This window comes from Dermacentor albipictus, unplaced genomic scaffold (genome assembly GCF_038994185.2).
Source record: "Dermacentor albipictus isolate Rhodes 1998 colony unplaced genomic scaffold, USDA_Dalb.pri_finalv2 scaffold_23, whole genome shotgun sequence".
Classification (NCBI taxonomy): Eukaryota; Metazoa; Arthropoda; class Arachnida; order Ixodida; family Ixodidae; genus Dermacentor; species Dermacentor albipictus.
The window spans coordinates 3,751,058-3,769,670 of record NW_027225577.1 but is presented as its reverse complement, the minus strand read 5'-3'; the positions used below and the strand labels follow the sequence as shown (position 1 = coordinate 3,769,670).

Sequence of the window (18,613 nt, the reverse complement as noted above, 5' to 3'; positions counted from 1 at the left end):
CCGTATATAGAGCCGGTGTCGCCTAGCAACGCGGACGCGGCTCTTCTTTCTTTCGGGCTTCTTTCTGCGGTATGTTTCATAAAAGCCCGTTCTGCGCATGCTGCGCCCAGGCAGTTGTCGCTTAGCAACAAAGGTGCGTCTCTTCCTTCTTTCGCGCTTCTTTCTGCTTGCGCCTCTTCTTTCTTGCGCGCTTCTTTCCGCGGCCGGATTAAGCAGACTACAACCGTGCGCGGAGAAGTGTGAGCCTTCGCGGAGGAAGCCCCTCGGCCAGTCCTTTCCGGACGCTGCCTTTACATGCGCTTGCACTTCGAAATAGTTCACGTGTCCACCTCGTGCGGTTTTCGGGACAAAGGGTGTCCCTGTGTCTCTCTGAACCTAAGTAAAAAAAAGAAAAAAAGAAAGATTGCGTTTTGCAGGCAACCCAGACCTTACGCATACCGCAACATCTCTTGTTTGGCCTAAAAAATATTAAGACAAAATGCAGCCTACTATCCCAAAAAGTACAACAAAGGTGACCGCGGGAGCCAGAGAAATTTCTTTACTTTTGAATAGTATATTGTAAGTGACAGACTCATATTCTTTTGGGCTACAGTTCTGTAGCTGCTAATCAATAAATGAGGCAAATTTTTGCTTTGCCCACAGCAGGTGTTCAGACCTTTGGCTCGCGCTGTTGCGGTTTTTATCCTCCTGCACATGCGCTTGTGTTTACTCGGTGGATTGTTCCTAAGCTATCATCTAGCACGCGAAAATGAAAAAAAAAATGAATTTCAGCTCACTGATTCTACTTTTTAATTTTTGCATGCTGAATGATACCCTTGGTACAATCCACACAGTAAAGGCAAATGCATGCGCAGGAGAAAAACACAGCACGGGTAAAGGGCCTGAACACTTGCCGTTGTTCATAAGCAAAGAAAAAATTTGCTTCATTTACTGCAAACAGCTACACAATTGTACCCAAAAACAGTATGCGTCTGTCACTTGCTATGCCATTCGTAAGTGGAGATCTGTACTCCCGCACTCCTTTGTGATAGCTAGAGAATTTTTTGACTAGATATCATTGCAGTCGAAGAGATGTTATGGCTTGCGTAAGTTGCCAGCATAACGCAGTTTTTGCTTTTCTTTTTCTTTTGCTTAGGCTGAGAGAGACACAGGGACACCCTTTCCTGTGGAAACTACACGAGGTGGACAGGTGAACTATTTAGAAGCGCAACCACGTGTAAAGACAATGTCCAAAAAGGACTGGCCGAGTGGCGTCCTCCGTGAGGGCTCACGTTTCTCCGGGCATGGTTGTCGGCTGCTTAATCCTACCGCGAAAAGAAGCGCGCAAGAAAGAAGAGGCGCTAGCAGAGAGAACCGCAAAAGAAGGAAATGACGCACCTCTGTTGTTCGGCGGCAGCCTGCTCGGTGCATGCGGAGATTTGGCCTTTCTGGAACAAAACCCAAGGTGGCGCCTCCCCGTTGCTAGGCCGCACCCGGCTCGTCAGACCATGTAAAGAGCGGGGCCCACATGAAATTCTCTGAAAAAAAAAAAGGAACGCTCAACTGAATGTTGTATCAAAAGTTTACTTTCATTAAAATCACTTAAATTGTTGTATTTCAGCCAACGAAGGGCTACCATGATACTAGTATACTGTATCCCTTGGGATTTCTGACGAAATGAAACTACCCGTGCGGCACCTTTTGAGCAAATATGTAACGGTAATGTTCTCAAAAATACAGTTCAAAATACAATTTGAACGCCTGAGGAGGAGGCACCGTTAGCTTGTATAAATAATCTGAGTATAAATTGACAGTTCCACAGGCAGTATAAGGTTAACTTCAGAATGCAACATCTTTATTTGAAAATACAACATAGAATACACCAGAAGTACAGCAGGCCTTGCTGGCACATGACTAGATCTGAAAATTCAACAGAATACTATCACTTGCATCATATCACAGGAATTTTTAAAATCATATCACCATGTTTCAGCCATGCATGTCGTCAATAACTTCGTGTTAACTGTCCATGTAAAAACTTGTACTGCTGTCAGGAAGCAAGAAAACAAGACAAAGATTAGTATATGAGATTGCAGGAACAAAAACTGGACACTTGTGTTCAGATCCACATTGGACACTACATAAAAAAAGCTTTACACATCAATGTGCAGCATTATAGCAGGTCAATAAAGACGTTACCAATGCAATGTAGCCCAGGCAAAAAATATACAAAGTATTGGCTATAGGTGAACCTAAAAAAGAAGACTGAACCACAAGGCCATGCATGTATGCAGCCCATCTATACCTGAGCAACGTTTCCTTAGTGTTAGCATTGACCACCACTGGCGTAAAAAGACAACTTGTTGCTCTTACAGACATCAGACAAAGCTTAACCAGGAGATGTGCGAAGTGCTGGCTTGTAGGGCCAAATGACAAAAGGCTGGAAGTGGTGATGCTTACAGCATAGTGAACTCTCAGTTTAGATCCTTGTGACAATGCAAACATGAACATTTTTTTATTAAAATTACTGCAAGACGCATTTTACTGTCTAGCTAACAATGTCAAGGATGGTATTCAAACTTCTTGAATGCACTACCTATGTAAAATAAATATTGAAAAAGGTCATTTGGGCACTACTATGCATAGCACTGCACAATTACTCTATCATCTAGAGGCTAGCAGTTAGAATAACTCAGTGACAAAGAAAGGCCGCCATAATTCACATTGCACGAATTTAAGAATTTTGAGCAGCTAAATAAAATACTTGTGCACAATACTAAATGCCACTTGCATGAATGGATGTATTACTTCAGTAATTTTCAATAAAACAGTTATAGAAAGGCATGCAACTGTAATGCACAAAATGATGCATCTGTTCACCACCTCCTGGCAAAAAGTGAACATTAATGCAAGGTGAGAATTGTTATCTAGACTTTGAATCAATTCACATTCTTTTTCTTCAGAAGTGCAAAGAAACACTTCAATCTGTCATTTATGAGCCCTCTAGGCACAACATTGCTGGGAAGCACAAGTTTCTGCATCAGCGCCAGGAATGGTGCAAATGCATATGGATAATCGAGGTTCTTGATGTAGTAGGTTAAAATACAATAAATTACAGCTAGCTCCCGGCTGCCGTCCGAGACCCAAATTATTTCTTGCCTGCTGCCAGCATAAACACACGTGTGCAATATTTGGCGGTGATGCTGACGGCCTACGACAGTCGTGATGCGATGTTAAATGTTACGAGCAATAAAAACAGCGCCAAACGACGGGACGAATGAAGGGACACAGACAACGGCGCTGACTAACAACCAAAGTGTGTTTATTCCGTCAGTCAGCATATATGTGCTCCGCCGCTATCTGAAACCACAGAATCTACAGAATAGGGCATGCGCAGGGGGAATTGCAATTAATGTGATAAGAAGGCAATCTCCTTCGGAAGGAGAGAAATGGACGGAAGGCTTACACATGCTTCGCCACTAACGTGAATGTGGAAGGCTTCGGATATAAGGTTGTTAGTCAGCGCCGTTGTCTTTGTCCCTTCACTCGTCCCGTCGTTTAGCGCTGTTCTTATTGCTCGTAATTATGAACCAACCAGCCCAAATGCGTACTCTTTTGCAGTTAAATGTTACCTTACGTGCACCACTTGTGTTTGCCTACGTAGTACACCAAACAGCGAGGCGTGTTTGCTCGAGGCATTGTTGTGCGCCATTGTTCGTATGCTGCAAGCAATTTAGCACTGCCATTCTTCACACGGGCGCATGGCATCGTGGCTGAAATGTTTATTTGCTCGACAGCCGCTTGCATGTTGTCGTCTTGACGCTGCGGTACTGAGTGCAGCTTTGCGTCTGCACGCCTGCATCAGTTGTCATCATGTACAAACTTGCAGGGTGTTTATTTTTCTGAAATAGCAGAAACAAGCCGTTTCGTTCTTAAACTAACATTTTTACAGTTTCTCCGCAACTGTTGCCATGTCTAGTAGCGACCTTTCTTTTATTTAAGCGACCCCAAATAAAGCATGCTTTCTGGTGGCATCTTTCCCTTCTTCCACGATCATACTATGTATGCAAGGCGCCACGAGCGAATATCAACTATTATTCATGCGTTTGGTCAGGGCGTTGGCTTTACAAATTCTCTGTATTATCTTTCCATTGACTATCTCCCCTCTGGAAATTTGCACGTGAGTACAAGAGCGCTGCAGCTTCTACAATGCTTATACCGCAGGCTAACGCGCAATTACAGCGCTCCAGAGGTAATTGTGTCGATGGCCGAGGAGTTCCAGAGGACATTGTGACGACTAAAGAACTCCAGAGGGCATTGTGGCGACGCCCGCGCAGTTCTTGCTGGAAAGGGCTCACAGACGCCACTCCCGCGTCCCTACTATGTACAAGTACAATGTAATTTCTCGTACATTGCGTACATTATATACATTACGTACTCAACCACTCCCCGACGCCGCGTGCAGGTCAGCGACAGCAGCAGCAGTGGAAAAGCCGAGGGAAGTGGCAAAGAAAGCTTCGCTTTAAAATATTTGATACACTAGGCAATCAAAAAAGCTTTGGCTAATATTCCACATTATACTAACCATATTGCACTGAGGAGAGACTAGATGTGCAAGCTTCCACGGTTTCATGCGACACTGAGGCCTCAAACACGGTGCCTGGCACATTGCATTGCACCTTTGCCTCAGCTGCATTTTTCGTTTCTGAAATTATAGACGCAACGAAACGACATTATTAGTGTTCACAAAGTAATGCAGAGCGCATTGCAGAGCTCTAGGCAAAAAAAAAAGAAAAGACGCGTACATAAGCAAAATTCGTGCGAAAGCTATACAACATGTATTCTCCGGAACAACGCTGTATATAATTATACATCATTGTGCGAAATTGGAATGCAAGTTGTAAGAGAAGAGGTGACGTTGCAGTAAAAAGAGAATTGTGTATTCTTCGCAGTTAGTCAATGCTAACCACCGATTCCCATGTTAAATTACTGGCCCGTTTGACTAAAAGAAAATAGAAAAAACACGCATTTTTACCCAAAAAGCGAAGCACTAATAGCGATAGCAAAGCATTAGACCACTACTCTAACTAAGGTACGTAGTTTTACCTGCCGTAACAGTAATTATTAGCTTACTAATAACCATGGTGTCACGTGAGCACAGTCATTAATGAACATATCTCATTTGACGACCGCGAACAATCGCTATCAAGTTGACTTGAAGAACGCAGAGGGGAGCGAACGTTTGTTTTGTTGCTCCCTTCAACGCGTCTCCGAACTTTTGAGATTACGCGACCTCCAGCACTACGCGCACCGAAAGAAAGCGAATTGCAACCACGAACCGCCTCGGCTTGCCCGACCTCTGCACACACCGCAGATTACCTCCAGGCCAGGGCGCGGGCAGTCACGCACCACCACAGCATGGCTAACGGAGGGTGCGCGAGGCGAGTTGTACAATACTGAACGATTTCTGTCAACTACATCAGCCCAAAGCACGGCGCCAGTACAAGAAATGTATTGTTGAGGACATTTAGTTGCCCTGACACAACTCATCCCGCCGACAAGCTCAATATTTTAGAAACGTCTAATCCAATATTTGCACAAAATGACAACATGACAACACCGAATTGAGCTCAATGTAACTCGAAGAGCATAAAGAAGCAAATATATCAACAATAACTTTTTTCAGAAACACTTACGCGCAGCGAGAGCATGCACTATGTCAAATGTTGAATTGCGAACTATAAAGAATTCACGCACTATCCACCTAAAAATAATTTAAAGCAAAAGTTCTGCTTACCGAGATCACATATTTTTCCGTGTGCATTCGGGACGTGGTCACAATAGTCACACCTCACCAGGTTGTCACTTTCCGACAGGCGCAGAATGGTGTATCGCTTGCACTCACAACCCGGCTCGTTGCAGCGACCGCGCAACACACCGAAAAGGTCTCTGCTGCACAAAGGCATGAGGGTGCAGCGGATGGCGCAAGTTCCCAGTAGAAGCGGTAATAACCAGTGCAGGCTACAAGTGGTGGCAGCACACAATGGTGATCGGATGGTATCCAAACAAGTCAAATATAATGGCCGTCTCAGAGCGACAACTACAGGACGACAGCGCGCTAACCGCTCCCGCCGGCTCCGAGCCTCCCGCTCCCGCTTAAAATCTTCCCAGCGTGCAACTCGAGCTATCTCGATTGGACCGAGGAGGAGAGATGATAGCACCGTGGATGGCCGCGCTCCGGTGTGGCTGATGCCTGCTCCCTGCCGCCATGTTAGAAAGAGGCACTTGGAGGCACAAGCAAAAATGAAAAAAAAAATGAAAACAAGGAATGAATTACAGAAATAAATGTCAGAGGTGCCAGTGATGTTATTGGTGTGATGGTGGAAGCATTTCGTGTTTGGACAGTGATAAAGATTTCATTTCTCAGTTGGCGGCTTCACACATTTAACGCTCTTTTCATCTGTCTATGTCTCCTAAAAAGACAACGGAGCGGACGGCGCTCGCTTTTATGTGAGTGTAGCGGCATCCTGTTTATTTCACTGAACGTTTGGCGCGTTTCGTATCTGCTGTAACTTAAATTTGCGGTCGTTGTAGTGCCAATCTTCGGCACAGCTTATATATAACGCCCAAAGAAAGCTGGCAGTGGAATCAGTTGCTACAAGTTTTATTAGAAAACATCCTAAGTGCAATGCAGAATGGTTCGCCGACATGTAGGTTGTTTATTTCAAAGCAGTTACGCCGGTCGCCTAGCGCGTACCGCATCCCCAGCTCCCTCGCCGCACGTTTATACCTATGTACGCACGCTGCCTAGCTGGTACCGCGTGTCGGCATGGTTTTCTTAGGCACGCGCTTCTTGCACACTAACTATTAACCTAATCTTGAGCGGTTATGGTTGAAGCATGCAAACTTTTTGGTTGACAGCATCAAGGCAGTGCAGGGAATGAAACGAACCCGGTTAAAGGCAGAAAATGTATGCAGACAACTGAAAGGTTCTGCACAAGGACATTTTAGTAGACAAGTTGAATTATATTGATATGTGATAGAACCATCCAATGTTTTCAACAACCTTTTACTGAAAGACCCATCGCGTTCGTGTGCTTTTCTTCTACTGTTCTTTCTCGCCTCGTACATGAAATTTGTTAAAAAATATTCATTTTTTCTTAAGAAACTCGCCCGCTTTTGTTTCTCGTGTTGAAATACCGATGTTCCATGCCTGTCTCATGGTGGCTAGAATGCGTGCGAGAGCAGGGGGCTTTCGTCACGTTCGACTGCTGGGTTTCCGCAGGCAGTGCACGCCACATCATTCGATGACACAGTCTTCGTTGCTGATACTTCAAATAAGGCTGTGCGCCAAGTATGGAGGGTCGACAAAGAAGAGCGCGCAGATGAACTTGCAAGTGCGATCGTGCTAGATTTATTTGTTGGTTTTAAATAGTGAAAAATGTAACTGTTTGGCTGACAGAAATTAAGACCGAATACAACCCGCACTGCCGAAGTCCTAAGTTTGTAATAACCAGATCATAACTGCAGAACACGAACACATTAGAATACATTTATCAGCAAACGTCCAATCCATGATGTAGGTCTCCTCACTGATGCGCTGCAGTGTCCTTTAGAGGTTAAAATCTAAAGGTTACAAGGCGCTTTGCGCTGAATTAACCTCTAAATCCGTCAATTTTGACTCTTGTAACCTATAGATATATATATACGTAACAACATTTAATTAAAACATCAACATATTTCGCATGTAACCTTTATTTTATAAGTTACTCGTGATTAAAGGTTACCATAAAAGGTACCGTGCTAAGAGTGTATGGTCAAGGGCCCCTGCAAAAAAAGCAAGAAACAAATGTGAATATAGCTTTTAACCGCATTAAAACTCGATATCAGCGCAGAATCTAGCGAGCGATGTCATACTGAGTGTCATGTTTGTCTGCTTGAGCATGCGCACTCAATATTTTGTGTAATACATAAACAAAAAGCAGAATGAATGCACGTTTCACGCATAGAAGGTTTATGAACGAGATATATGTCATAGAAATGATAAATTGCCAGATTCAAGATTGAGGGATAAAATTGAAGAAAGTTTCCAGAGACGCGTTTGTATCTACTAGGAGAAATATGTAACAAAAACTATGAGGTATACAAAATGTATTTCCATCTAATAGGCACTATCTCCGAAAGAATGAAAAAAAAATTTACTGAGCAGGTATCCCACTATGAAAATTTAGGTACAAGCACTACAGTATGGCATGCCGGGCTGTGGCCGCTGATGTTTTGAGCTGACTTGCGCGGTCGTCGCTCTCGAGGTCTGACGAAAAAGCAGCATCCTCGGACTTGCTTCTGCTCAATGCATCGATAAAATCAACCGCAGACGCAGCGAAATCGCAAGATCTGCGATCTTTCCAAGTGCGTGCGCCGCTCTCGGGCGACAATTCTTGCTTTCGACTTTGACGATCGCGAAACTACGGAGTGCGTTTAAAAATGAACACCTGACGGGCAAACAGCGAATTGCCAAAAAAACAAGAATGTAGTTCTCCTTCCTATTCTATGGCGCAGAGTGTCCGTGCGCACGCGGAAGGTCTCGAAAGCGGCGTTTGAAACCATCAATAGTGGGTGGCCCTTCTTACATCTTTGACGGTCGCGAAAACTTCGGAGAGCGTTCAAAAAACACCCCCTCTGATGGAAAAGTAAACTGCTTAGCGAACAAAATTATAGCCTTCCTCCTTCACGTCCGATAGCGCAGTGTGTCTGTAAGCGGCGCGGAAGGTCTCGAAAGCAGTGTTTTATACCATCGTTAGTAGGCTAACGATGCCCGATGGGCGCGGTATGGAAAGAGTTAAATACACAGCATACCAGGAGTGCACAAGCGAACTTCCCATTAAGCCAACCAATGCATCATATCCAGACGCGTGTGGATTACAGAATCATTTCTAATATTTGCTTGTTTTGCGTAGCAAAACAACCTACGTACAACGAGTTTTTAGATATGTAGACGATTTTCTCGTGATTTTAGACACTAATAATTTCCAGACGAATATTGAGCTTTTTTATACTGCATGGAAAATGCTGGCTTTACTCATGAACTTCCTGACGATGACACTTTGGACTTTTTAGATCTTAACATGCTTTTAGTGGGCGCCACATTGGCTGGAAATACTCTCCGCGAGCTCGTAAAGAACTCTTGCCAGTTAATTGTAGACACAGTAAGGTGGTAAAACAGAGTAATCGCAACTTAATGTCTTGAGTTGGTACTGGCGAAGTCTTGGGCTCACTTGGCTCAAAATAGCTTCAATTACCAGATTGAGCACCTACAGGCGACTGGCTTCCCTCGCTCGATTTTGACAGCTGTATCCGAGACCCTCCTTCAATAACTGAAGGGTAGAAAAATACTTCGACAGGTTCCAGGACAAAGAAACGGAACTGGTGTCCTAAGTTCACAACCTGAAGAATGTGGCAAAAAGGTTCGACGTGCCTATTGTGTTTTGTGCGCCACGCAAATTTGCTGAGTTGTGCCCACACATTTCAGGACCTTCGAGGAAACATGCCTGTGGAAAGAAGCATACCATGCCACACGTCACATGCGCCATTGGCGTAGTGTAGGAGATTCCGCTTAAGAGTGGAAAGGTGCATAACGAGCAAACCGGCTGATGCGTCAGCGATCGGACGCGGGAACATGAGTCATCTGTAGCTAACAAAGTTCCTTTTCCTTTGGCTATACATTGTAGGTCCTGTCCCTGTGGGCTAATTCTTTCCGGTATTCGAATTCTAGGCAAGAGTGCCTTTGGCCAGAGAAATCGTAGAGGCATACAATATTAGAAAGGAAAAGTGTCTATATTAGCGATACGTCGGTTGTTATGCCTAGCAAAGAAAAGCAGTTCTTTAGAAATGATGCTGTAATTTATACGCTTCTTGATATTATGCATTGGTTGGCTAGATAATCAGTGCGCTTGCACGATCCTGGTCTGCTATGTATTTAGGAAGGCAAAGTCCTCACAATAAAATTTACTTGCGAGTTAGCGCTTGTCCTGTGCTTCTGCGTCTTTATTTTGTTCCTTCTTTGGAACTGCAGTTGCCATTATTCAGTTGTTAAGCACGAATTAACTAGCCCAGCAAAAAAATGTTTAGTCTATAGTTTCGTTCGCTGAGGACACTGCGGAAAACTGTATGGAACGTAAGTTAAGGCATTGTAGATTTCCACCTTAGCACCTAAAACATCAGTTTTATTCGGGATTCTCACGTCCATATGATGCCGGGTTCATTAGTTGTATTGAAAAGCTTACTAATTCGCTATGTCCAATAACCAAATCCACCCGATGCCACCTCGTGGCTGCCTTTCACGTTTTGGGAGTCAGACAAAGTGCGTTAAGCTACACCGAAATTACACGGGTGCAACTGTTTGCGCATAGTGGCGTCAGCGTCTTTTTCTATGTGCTGTCTTCCAGGCGTGGTTGTTCAGTGGCTAAGGTGTTGGGCTGCTGAGCACGAGGTCGCGGGATCGAATTCCGGCCATGGCGGCCGCATTTCGATGGGGGAAAATGCGAAAACACCCGTGTACTTAGATTTAGGTGCACGTTAAAGAACCCCAGGTGGTCGGAATTTCCGGAGTCCTCCACTACGGCGTGCCTCATAATCAGAAAGTGGTTTTGGCACGTAAAACCCCATAATTTAATTTATGTGCTGTCTCTCTCGGGATAATAATTTTTGCATGCTGTCTTATATGAAAATGATGCCTCTACACAAACGAAAGTTTGGAGTTATTTCATACTGAAAGTCATCATTGCTTCCTTTGTGGACTTCCTTATATAGCACGTCTAGTAGAGTCCTATATGACGGAATGTCAAGTAAAAATGTGGGCAGACAATAGCAACATCATCATGGGACAACATTTAGATAAGGAGGCTTGTTTTTGTCAGTGCGTTGACAACGCCCAGCGACCTTAAGACATTCACCTTATCTAAACTTTTTCTCTCGGCAAACACTCCCCTTGTCTGTCCACTGTCAATCACTGCATCTCCATCTCCTTGTGAATGATAATTTTTATTTAGAATGCGTGGTAAACTTTTGAGGGCCCTATGCTGCATCCTGTCCACCCAACCTAAGAGTCATTACATGGCTTACTGCTCAACGATCAGGTGGTTCAAATGTTGTCAACCAATGGTAGAGATGAAACTTGACTAATAATAATTGAACAACTTCTGCTGATCAGAACGTATGAATGTAATTAACTGTGTCCAAAAAACCTTACCATACCTAACATTAGTGATGTTCTTGTATAATATGTTCATTTAGGTATATCCAATCCTTAACATAACAGAAAATGAAACTTCGCCGAAACACTCATCTGCCGCTAATAGAGTTCAACTCGTTTCTATATATCTGTAAGTTGGTGAGAGCATTGAAGATGTGTACTTACGATAAACACCAGAACAGGAAGGACGACTTTGAAATGCATCTGGGTAGAAATTAGCGGATATGTTTTGTTAGTCCACTCTTCATCCACTTATCAGCAGCAGTGTTTGTAAACTAGTAGTGTCATCGAAATATATGTAAATAGCTCTTCATATGGAACGGGGCTTTAAGGCCATCGATTAGCGTACTGAAACCCGCACATGTATATATAAATGGACATGGTTTTCAAAGCCTGATGACATGTTTCCCCACAGAATGTCATTTTCCGTCATTTTTTTTTGTGAGTTGCGGTGCCAATTTAAAGAAATATAATCCTTATTTGTGTGATAAAATTATGTTTTGTCCTACTGTTGTGAATCAGGATCTTTTCATCAGCACTATCATTTCAATACGCATTCCAAACGGCTGTCGGCCTCATGAAGCCTTTCGGGCTACTTTTTCTTCTTGTACTTGCAAAGAAATCAAGGATAGCTGCGGGTAGCCTGAAAATAATCGAGTTGGCTGTATCGGAGGCGCAGTCGCAGCGGTTTCCGCGAAACCTCTTGTGGGTGCTGCAGGGGTGTATGGGCAATATGGTACGTAAATTACGTAAATATAAAGAAGTACGTAAATGACTCGCTATCTCGGCCCTGCGAAAGCTGATGTCCAGCGAAGCTGTTGAAAAGCACCACTACAAGTGCTGACGGGGTATGCAATGTTTTATCCCTTTAGACTAATGGTAGCAACTATAATTTAGAGTAATGGTAGCAATGGGACTAATGGTATTTTTTACAGCACGCCGCTTCCCATAGCGATGTTGCAAGAACATGGAAATTAGTTGCTAGGCTCATTCTTTAATATATGAAATGCTAGGGACGTCACTCCCTACGTCGCAAGCTGCCGCCGGCATGGCAGCTTGCCGAACACTAATCTTTATCCGGAAATGTATGCGGGAAGCACTGCGTGTGTCACATTGTGATCAGGAGCGCCTTATTATCAATCGTGTGGTTTGGATGATTGTTTTGTTCTTGTTCTTTATTGAAATGTATATTCTCTTGCATGTTGTATCCAGGATTCCAAAGAACACATGCACGGTTCATTTCACTTAGCTGCCTGCTTAAAGTCTCTGCCTTACGGAGTCACTGCTCCTGGCCCGCCCTGCACTGCTGCCGGGATCGGCCCACATTTTTGGCAACGGACGCTGACTTGAAAAATGCCGACCAACTAGAGGCTAAGAGATGTCGATTTCCTATTGTCGCAAATAATCTCTATCTGTGTATTTGTAATCTGCGAATAGTTTTACAGGAAAATTGCGCTGCCAGCGCGCCACAATGTGGAGCCAATAATTGCGAGAACCTTGCGAAATGGCGCTACTTCGGCAAGTACAAAGCCACCCACTGTGCTGCACCGACTGTACCGCAACGATTTGCAGGCCTCTGTACGCCAGCCGACAGCGAGTTTGCAGGATGACCCACTATAGGTGGAAGGTGCACTGCCGCCTGCCTCACTCGATTCGTTGCATTCGTCTGTTCGTGGGACACATGGGTAGCGATCGTTGCCTCAGAGATGCCTCTCAGTAACCGAAATGCATCTCGAAGGCTATGCTGTAAAGGCTCCCATGTTCTATTCTGTCGCCGGCAGGAAATTTTGCCAAATAGAAAAGTGTCTATGACATCTCTACAACGGCCAAAACTTATTGTCCCTGTTTTTAGGCTACAATCTCAGCGTTTGATACAGCAGCTGTGAGCACAAGAGTGCTCACAGCTTCTCAGGCTATCCGGCACCCCGGCGGGCCGCAAGATACTCGACGAGGTGGACCTCAGCCCTGTGGAATAGTGCACCGACGCCGTGCGGATTTCTAGTGACATCAGGTCTCAACTGCACGTCGCGCCCATTCCCCGCAATATGCAGCCTGCCATAACGCCGGCAGACGTTGGGCCAAGAGTAGAGCTCTACTCGAGCATGTCCATATGTCACGGCTTATCACCCGTTCGCCGTCGGCGCGAAGTCAGTGAAGGGGTATACAAGCCCGTTGGTCGTTCTGTACTCAAGGGAACACAGCGAAGATGTCAGAGTCAGGAGAAAGAGAGCAAAAATATTTATAGACTTTCAACGACACACAATTTAAACGAAACACAAAAAACACAAGAATATTAACACACATGCAATTAATCTAGATTAATTATAAATACAAAAGAATACAACGAACAGTTGGCAGTAAATGTAGAAATTAACGCTACACAAAATGCACTTAACGGTGATCAACACAGTTCAAAAAAAAACAAATGATGGCATATGCATGGTCGAGCTGTAGCAGCAAGTCAATAAAACGTGGAGTCGACGGTAGAGCTTTCCCAAAGAACGCTGGCAAGCCGATCTCTTTGCGGTGGGTGCGACTTCTGGTCTGGGTTTTTCGGGATTGTAGGTCTGACGTCTTCCCTCGAGCAGGTTGAGCTAACTTGAGGGAACTACATTGAGCATGGCTGCAGACGTTGGTTTGTCGTATCTTACGTCAAGTAGTAATTCGCAGTTCAGACGCAGCTAGGCGGCCCAGGTGATGCTGGACGGTACTAGCCCCTTGACGTTCCTCAGCAGATTGTAGGCTCAGCTTCTAGACTGCTTAGCTCGGTCTAAAGCCTGCGTTTAAATAACTTCTCCTTTCCATAGTTCCCTGTCTTGGCGAGCGACAGATATTGGTGACGATCCAGTCAAGTTCACCCAATTGTATCCCGGCTCCTCCCAAGGTCTTGGCCGCACCCCTTTTAATTAGGGGCGAGGAAACGGGTGATTCCCCTTTGTTGTTAGAGGTTGTGCACTTGTATTGCACCACACATGCGCACCAACGAGTCCGTGGCGGGCTTCTATTATTCGTTCACAAACACAGGAGAAACGACGGCAGCTGGCCATACGGCGCTGTCGGCACACATACATTGCCAGCAATTCGTGGACACAGGATCACACAGAGACATCACATATTTCGGAGTATTCGCACCCCTGCCTTCTTAGCAAGCGTCTCAATGCACGCGCGGGGCAGAGAATACCCAGGGGTTCCTACACAAAGCCGTCGGGCCGTCACGGTCGCGCCAACAACAACCAAAAATAGTCTCTGAACCTACCTCCGACTTCTTTCGGTCGCTTGCCCGAGTGGCCGGCAAAAACCGTCTTGCTTGTCGGTTCTTATTCCTACGACCCTTTGGCGCCCGTTGATTGATGCTTCACCGAATTAAATAATGCCGCACCGTGACACCGTAACAAGCACATTTAGACAAGCTTCATGCTTGCCGCGGCATATGTCCAACAACAGGCGTTCTCCGTCTCCATCGTCCACATTAATTCCAGCATCACTTGCCGCGCTACGGTACGCACTTCGAAGCCCGTTGTAGCCGAACAGTCTGCAATCGCACTGGCTGTGCTCGATGGTAGCAGAGAGGCAATATATAGCGATTCCAAAGCAGCCACTCAGGCCTACCAAACCGCGATGGTCTCCGTTCGGGCCCTCCGTATTCTCCAAAGCGTCAAAAGTATGTCTCACCATACTCTCACCTGGTTTCCTGCTCACGTGGGGTCGACTAAGGGCTCTCCCTCTAGCCCCAACAAGGGCGTGCACGAAGTCGCGCAAGGACTCTATGACCGCGCCGCCTCCGCAGTCCCCTGCCCCGTGGGGAACCCTTGCTCACGTTCAATGACATCACCCAACACTACTATCGGCCAAGTAGGGTATTTCCCCTCCCGCACTCCGCCTTATGAAGCGCGGGGGTGGTGACCCTTCGACTTTTACAAGCCCGTGCGTATCCTAGCCTTGTATATACCCTGAAAGGTATCCCAATGCGGACTGCCGTGCCGGTTGGCTAACGGCAACATTGGATCATGTGCTGTGGGAGTGAAACCATCGGCTCCACCTTCAGCGAGGATAGGGGGGCTGCGCTCTTGGGCAGCCCCGAATTTAACGACCAAACCCTGGCCGCCCAGAGTGTCCGCGAACGGGCAGTCAAGATTGGCATGGCAGTCCCTACGGGACACAAGCCGCGTGGTTCAGGGTGTCCCCTGTGTTTCATCTGGACCGAAATAAGTTTTTCAGTCACAGACTCACTCACATTATCGGCGTGTGTTTCGAGTTGCCCAATTTTGTTCTGCATCGATTTCAGTTATCACTGTTACCGGTGTCCGTACAAAGTGAAATGAAGAGGCTTCGCAGTTCGAAAACTTCGTTTTAGCAATTACCTGACATTTCCAGACCCGGGTGAACTGTTGCATGTATAGGTCCTTCAGATATTCTGCTTTCCGTCACTCCAAGAAAAAGGGCATGCTTGAAAATTGGTCTTGCGTTCCTTTAAGAGACACCCAGATACACCTATGTATGGCAAACTAGCTGCAGAAAAAATTGTCCGTAATAAGTTGACGATGATAAATTCTTTGTGAAAAGACGCTTCATTAATGTGTTTCGCAGACGTTTTCATGATCATGGTCACCTTATCGTGATTTCGCAGAAGTCTGTTCCGTCTAGCGTTCAACAACATGATGATTCGTGGCGTTGAGATACATATACCGTGTGTCCAAAATTAAACTTTATGGTTTTCCTAAAATTAGGCACTAGGAGGCATGCGAGGACCACCTGTGCAAGTATGGTATGTGGCCAGGGGAACACAAAGCGAGATTATAATTATCACTGTCAGCAGCCCAGTTAACTAAAATTGAATGAATAATTTTTGTTGACTGCAGTAAGTGGGCATGTTTCTACTGAAAAGTTAGAGGCAGTCGTGTTTCTATACAGTATCACTTGGAAGAGTTCTTCTAGCTTGTTTGTACTCCGAGGTATCCGAATCCAATTTTTGATTGTTGTTGCAAGAGAGTTGGCATCGGCGCAATGTTCCTCCCTTATGCGGCGCGGCTGTTGCATGCGGCGTTTAGTCTGACAACAGGGTGGAGGCATAGGAAAAGATGATAACTGTTCCCTCTCGGTTGGCGAAATCAAGATGTGGCAGCGTGGCCTGCCATGCAGTTGTTGCTCTTGAGTTCAATAAAACTTACAATACTTGAAAATCAGCAGTTACTTTATTCGCGTAGCCCAGGCAAGGACCATATCCGTCGTCTAGTCACCATTACGCATGCGCACTGCCCTCCGGCTTCTCCCCTCGCGCCATTATCTCGGCATGGCAGCCATTGTTACAGGTTGCGCGGTCGCATGTTACAAAAGCGGTTTCGGGTTCTATGATTTTTTTTATTTCGGCAGCCGAGAGGGGAACGAAGACAGTTATCCTTGCCGATGCCTCCGCCCTGTTGTCAGACTAAACACCGCACGCAACAGCTGCGTCACATCAGCGAGGAGCTTTGCTCTGCTCCTAACTCTCTTGCATGCGTAATCATGCGAACGACAATAAAATTTTGAGTCGGAAATCTCGGAGCACAGACACGCTGGAAGAATTCTTCCAACTGACACTGTAGAAACATAACTGCCTCTAACTTTTCAATACAAATATACCCACTTCCTGCAGTCAACAAAACGGTAATTATTCAATTTTAGTTATTGAGCTGCTCACAGTGATAATTACCATCTCACTTTGTGCTCTCCTGGCCACATAACTTATTTGCACAGGTGGTCTTCGCGTACATTCCAGTGCCTAATCTTAAGAAAACCGTTAAGCTTAAGTTTGAATACCCTGTATATTGGTAGACACGCAAGCTTCAAAAATGAAACTAAATGCTACCAATAAAAACACTTTATTCAATTCCGCTAGAAAAAGCTATCTGGTGCACTTATTAAAGAAGCTTTTTCCTTTTTTACTAATAACTACTGAATCACAGATTTCAATTGAGTTTGCTGTTTTCTTTTCTCATTATAAAGTATGACTGTTTGCGATCCACTCAAACAGCAATATCTATGGCAAGAAATTTGTCAACGGACATTGATGGACGTTACCACTACGTGCAACTTCAGGAATAGACAAAATCTACTTACTTTTACTCCGTTTAATGTGGAGTGGGTACTTTGGCAGGCTGCAAAGGCCACTAACACGTCCCCAGTAGGCAATGAGAATGCCTTATATACGGCGGCAGTTCACACCTTCGTTTTAGTTTTCTGCTCTGTGCAAGCTATAGTTCCCCTAACCTATTCCTAAACCTCATGTTAAAAAAATGTTTGTAGTGTCTCATATCAAATGGCAAAGCGATACTCGGAAGGTGCTGAGGCTGTCCTATGGAACAGTAATTTGTTTTTCTTTGCACATGCATAACGACATTTCTAGCAATACTCAGGCTTGAGGGTGTCATAAAAAATGGTTCTCAATGCTTTGCACGCACACGAGTTCAAGAGAATGTGTGCGCCATTAATGAACATAAGAAATTCAGGGACTCTGTGTTGTTTACTTAGATGCATGAGGCCTGTTCGGGCGCTGCGGCAATCCCTTCAGCCTTCTCAGATTCACTTCTAGGTGCATCGTATAAGTGGCACTTCAGTTGGTTGATGCTTCGCAGTGGCTGTCTTTCACCGGCTAACAAATCTTCAGTCTGAACGCCAAGATACGCATTTCTGTATCACAAATTTCTCGAATGTTATCTCTAGTTCTGTCTGCTTATGTTCTTGCTGAGCCTTCCGCAACCAGCTTGCGTGCGTGACGAGAATAATAGTGCACATACGGGTACTTACGCGAGCCCTAGTAGGGGAGGGGTTACGTTTCAAAAACACGATACGATTGCGAAGCGCGCTGTAGTGGGAGATTCCGGGTTAATTTTGGCCAGCCAGGTTTTTTTAATGTGCACTCAATGCATGGTACGCTGGTATTTTCGCATTTCGCCTCTATCGAAATGCGGCTGCCGTGGCCGAGATTCGAACCCACAACCTCGTGGTCAGGAGCCCTACTAACTACGCTGCAAGGCTCCCTGAGCCATGTGCAATTATCTGACGCGTCTGATCCGCACGTCACATTTTTAACGATCCACGCTTGTGCTTGCCATTATCGTTGTGCGGAGTACTCGTTGTTTTGCTGGGAAAGGTTCGTCCAATAAACAGTTAGTTTCGTGACTTGCCTTCTGGCACTCTGGTTGCTCATCCTCATTACAACGTGACAGTGTCACGTATATTATAAAGCGTATGTCCAATATCTTTCGCATAAGGAACAGGGCCAAAGATCCTCTTTCTCATGGAGAACATATTACCTTTTCTTTAAAAAGCTCTCGCAACCACCCTATAAGCACGCAATGTTTCTCTGTGCATTAACAAAAGTTTCACGTAAAATAAATTTTCTCG

At 45.2% G+C, this 18,613-nt stretch overlaps 1 long non-coding RNA gene across 4 annotated transcripts in view; it reads right to left on the bottom strand.

Moving 5' to 3' along the window:
- Positions 1 to 17,374, bottom strand: part of LOC135898877 (uncharacterized) — a 65,008-nt gene extending 47,634 nt beyond the window's left edge. Inside the window, exons 1-4 of one of the 4 annotated variants that reach the window (XR_011509899.1) lie at positions 17,327 to 17,374; positions 15,592 to 15,739; positions 11,396 to 11,434; positions 7,767 to 7,806 (exon numbers count right to left, since the gene is read on the bottom strand). This is a non-coding gene — a long non-coding RNA (uncharacterized lncRNA). The remainder of the gene's footprint in view (positions 1 to 7,766; positions 7,807 to 11,395; positions 11,435 to 15,591; positions 15,740 to 17,326) is intronic. The other 3 variants (XR_011509898.1, XR_011509900.1, XR_011509901.1) reach the window with 3 other exon arrangements.
- Positions 17,375 to 18,613: the final 1,239 nt, after the last annotated feature.